The following is a 4,786-nucleotide window of genomic DNA, read 5'->3' on the forward strand; positions in this document are numbered from 1 at the left end:
AGGTCTGGACGGGAATGCCAAAGGGCGCCCCATCTCTGAGTCAGTAACTCCTTCCTCAGAGGAATAGGCCAAGGAGGGGCTGTCGCGAGGAGCATTAGTTCTGGGAACCAGGTCCGGGAAGGCCAATAGGCCACCAGTTGGACCTGCTCCTCGTCCTCCCTGACCTTGCACAGCAACTGTGCCCGAAGGCTCACTGGGGGAAATGCATACTTGCGAAGGCCCCGCGGCCAGCTGTGTGCCAGTGCGTCTGTGCCGAGTGTTCCCTCGGTCAGGGCGAAGAACAACTGGCCGTGAGAGGTTTCTGGAGAGGCAAACAGGTCTACCTGAGCGGCTCTGAAACATCCCCAAACCAGCTGGACTGGCTGGGGATGGAGTTGCCATCCTCCCAGGAGGAAGGGTAACCCTACTGGTGGGACATAGCCTACAGGTATCATTGTACTTTCAAAACAAGATTTGGCCAAAAACACACGTCAAAAGAATTTAAAACGGTGTCTGTGTTCCAAAAACTAGAAAGCTGCTTTGGTGCCTATAACCTACATAGCCTGCAACTGAAATCCAACCTTCATGTGGGGGATTTGGAACACTTTACAGTGTTCACACAAATACACAGGCAACTTGACTCAGAAGTGACTTACTGTAAATAAAGTTTAGCGTTAGCATGATGCTAAGCTAGCAACCTTATTCTCTAAAGCAGTGGTTCTTAATCCTGGTCCTGGGGACCCCTGCTCTGCACATTTTGTATGTTTTCTTCATTTGACACACTTAGTTCATTTCATGGATCTCTCCCCTAAAGAGCTGATGGTCTGAATCAGATGTGTTCAATAAGGGAGACATGCAAAATGTGCAGAGTTGGGGATCCCCAGGACCAGGATTCAAATCTGCTCTAAAGGGGCTGTTTAGAACGCGCATTTTGCATTCTACTGTGCTGCTTTTCCATTGTTTTTTCCCATCGTCCCATCGGGGAAAACTAAGCATAAAACTGTTGTTGTTGTTATTGTTGTTTTTATGCAGGTTTACTAGACAAATTGTGTTCTGCCTTTAAATAATTTCAATTCTAATTAAAATGTCCTTAAGGATAAAACAATATATCTCAGATAATTCTGTAAACTTGCTGTATTGCTGGCACATTACTATCATATTAAAAGTTACAGTTAACAACGGAGCCCAAACTATTGAATTCAGTTGCTATTTATTTTTAGATATTATAAACACTCAAAAAAAAGTTAATTGCACAAAAGGCAGTTTTTACATTAACTTTGAAATATAATTACATAATTATGAAGTGTTTCTTCTCCAATTCAGGTTAAGTAAAATATAATGAATAGATAACCAATGTAACGAATCAGCTCATGACAGGAAATATGAATAATTAACCATAAGCTGTGGACACTGAATGACTCGCCTGAGGTAAATGTAATGCTACGTGACATATTGTTTACATGCCTAGTGAACTTTTATTAATGGATCAGCAGATCAAGTAAACATTAAAATATCCATCTTGGCATTTAAAAATTTATATTGATTTGTTAAAATGAAGGTATATAAAATTAGGATTTAGGGTGCTTTCACACCTGGCCTGTTGTTTCGGAACCTGGCGCGTTTCCCACCCTTAGCTCGGTTCATTTGGGCATATGTGAACACAGCAATCGCGCTCAGATCCGCGCCAAAACAATCGGTCAGAGATCGCCTGAACGAGGTGGTCTCGGCTCGATTGAAAACAAACTCTGGAGCGGTTCGGTTGTAGTGAGAAAGCAATCCGATCTAACGGACCAACGAACCAGGCTATATCACAATGTATAATGGGTAATTACGTAAGTTCCATGAAAAGCATTTGTTTTGCTAATACTTCAAAATGAACCTGTAAATGTCTTTGGGTGAGCACGTCTTCGCCATTCAAAACCAAAGCGCACTTTTTCATTTTATAATGCCGTCTTATTGCTCTTCTTCCTAGTATGTGCATTTAAAAAAAAGTTTTCCCGATGATTCCTGGACTCCTGCTCAAAGTGATAAATTAATATAATGACATCTACAAAAAAAAACAACAACAATAAGTCTGCGAAGCTGATGTCGTTCCATCCTGACAGATGACAGCTGTGACAGCTAGTGGAATCCCGGAAAATAAACCATGGAACTTTGACCAATGAGAGAACAGTTTACTCGCGCGTGACATGTATTAACACATTTGGTGAGTTTAGAAACATTGCCATATGAAAGCGAACCGCACCAAGAATAAAAAGCAACATTGTAATAATTTGAATCCCTGTTTCGGAACAAAACAATCGATCTACAGGTGTGAAAGCACCCTTAGTTTCACAGTGCAGTGGATAAAATATGCTGTAAATATGCGGTACACATGCTTACCTCACTGAATGCATATACCGTTATATGCCTTATATTTTATATTTGATTGTGCTACCAACAGAAAGTATTGTAATTTTATAAACAACATTTCTCTTACTTCTATCTTGGATGTATTTTTGTGGTGAATATGTTTGTGTTACACTGTATGTACTGCATGTGGCATATGTATGCAATGCTACCTTAGAATTTGTATTTAAAAAAGTTATCTTTCCTACCTTTTGGAACACCTTTCATTTTGGAAGCGTGGTGCCGGTGAAGCCTTAAAATGTTTGCTACTGTACATAAGCAGAGCCTATATTTATTTCTTTAATTAATATATTGTGGAGTTTAGCAATTGCTGGGGAATCTTATGTTGTCTATTTTACTAACCATTCTATCCAGGTAAGAACCAATTCAACCAAGCAAAATAGAATCCTAAGAGACATTCTGCAGCAGATTTATCAGTGAATGCAACAGAATCAACATTCAGCTCTTAAATGTCAGCTCTAGATTTAGCTGTGTAAGTTGCCACAGGGGTTATATAACATACACGCCCATTCCTCCAGGCACCTCTCATATTTGGAGGATCTCAATGATTTCTTTGAGAAAATAAACAATTCCTTCAAGAACCCTCCCATGACTCATAAAACCTGTGAATCAAAGTCAACACAGTCTCATATGAACATGTTCATCAAATTACACTCTTGTGCTTTTCAGTAGCTTTGCAAATAGGCCCATGTCATCACAGCATACTGTATTTTTCATAACGTATATTCATGATTGCATCAGTGCTTAGTGTAATGGTTCATAAAACTGTAATTTAATTGAATATGGCCTATTGACAAAAGTCTGAAGTATGCATTTTCTGTTTTCTTATATTTTAGAGTAAATGTAGAATAAACATTGTATGACATGAAAATGTAATTATAACTAACTGAATTTACATTTTATTTGTTCACCCCTAAATAAAAATGTGTATTAAGGACTATTAAGTACTAATGCTACTAAAACAATCCATATGACTTACGTACTTGTGTATTTTCTAGTCTTTTAAAGTTGTGTGATATCTTTGTGTGAGAACCAGACTGAAAATTAAGTCTATGTGATGAAAATATTCATCACACTTGGTTTAACATATGAAAATGCTAATTTGAATATAAGCGTCAGAGCTTCATATGTGGCCTAGTAGTTCCAGGAATGTTGAGCTTTGGAGTTTATACAGAAGATGCAAGATTTAATCTGGCCTGTATTACGGTCGCGTTCACAAGAAAAAAAAATCTCCTGACTACTATTAAATTCATTTCTAATGATGAATATCTTTTGTACTGGACTGATCAAACAAACAACACTGGATTGGTATGTCTGTAAAGATGAATGCTGGTGGAGACATCTTTGCCTCCAAGCATTCAGATGAGTTCCCAAGGCTGATTGGCCTTCAGGAGAATTTTCTTTAACATAGTTAGCAGATTTTTAAAATGGGGACCCCAAATACAGATTCACTTACCACCCCCATCTCCACTGTATGTGTCCTGCACATTATTGTAAAGTGTTTATTTCTTATTTCTTATCTTTGATTATATACAAGATATGAAGATCTGTCACATGTATCCTCTGTTTTAGTTTCATTTTCATGGACTCTTAGGGTGCTTCTCAAAGGGAAGGCTGGATATCTCGGCTGCCATGTCATCAATAATATAAGGATTTGTAATAGAAAGTATTTTTCCAAAAATAAGTTGTATAAGTATTTTGTCATTATCTTGACGTATAGCCATGCAGACTTACTAGACAATCTCATTCTAGCATTTAATACCGAGGAGTACTCTAGCCTACAAGCCTCAGAAGGACTGATCAAGGAAGAATGCAGCCCTCCGTTTGAGAAGCACCCTTAGTTTGTTTCTCTTCAGTTCCTGATTACTTTGTTCTCTTTTCCCGCCGTAGTTAGTCACCATATTTTTTTTGTTAATTAGATCACACCTGTTTGTATTCTGTACATCATCTTGTGCATTTAAGTCCCTCAGTTTTTTTTTCCCCCTTTGTGGCATTTATTGTTGTGTTGTGTTGTACATGCTGTTTTCGTTTGGCTTCTCATCAGCGGATTACCTGGTTCTGTTTTATTAAATACCTTTTTGTTACTTGAACCCTTTTTGGACTTTCTTCTTTGGACTAAAATGTGACAACTGGTTTTTACTTTGGAAGCAAACTGGAAAGATTTTGAAATATTTTAACAGTTGCTTAAAATGTATTACATTTAGTGAAATTAATGCTTAAATCAAGTGATAACATCTTCCAATGGATCAGAAAAATGAACTTAAAACAAAATCATTTATTTTATTCCTTTTGGTTGTTTAATTACTCACTCACAGAGCTACTTTTGTCTATGTATGTGTGAATCCATCATGTAGCTCTTATATACTGTGTGTGTGTGTGTATATATATATATATATAT

The 4,786-nt window shown here is 37.6% G+C and overlaps 1 protein-coding gene across 1 annotated transcript in view; it reads left to right on the forward strand.

Annotated features, from left to right (window-relative positions):
- The window catches only part of LOC107565078 (CUB and sushi domain-containing protein 1-like), a 61,809-nt gene that overhangs the window by 36,732 nt on the left and 20,291 nt on the right, over positions 1-4,786 (forward strand). The window lies entirely within an intron of this gene.

Source organism: Sinocyclocheilus grahami, unplaced genomic scaffold (genome assembly GCF_001515645.1).
Source record: "Sinocyclocheilus grahami isolate Dianchi unplaced genomic scaffold, SAMN03320097.WGS_v1.1 scaffold980.1, whole genome shotgun sequence".
In the NCBI taxonomy this organism is placed as follows: Eukaryota; Metazoa; Chordata; class Actinopteri; order Cypriniformes; family Cyprinidae; genus Sinocyclocheilus; species Sinocyclocheilus grahami.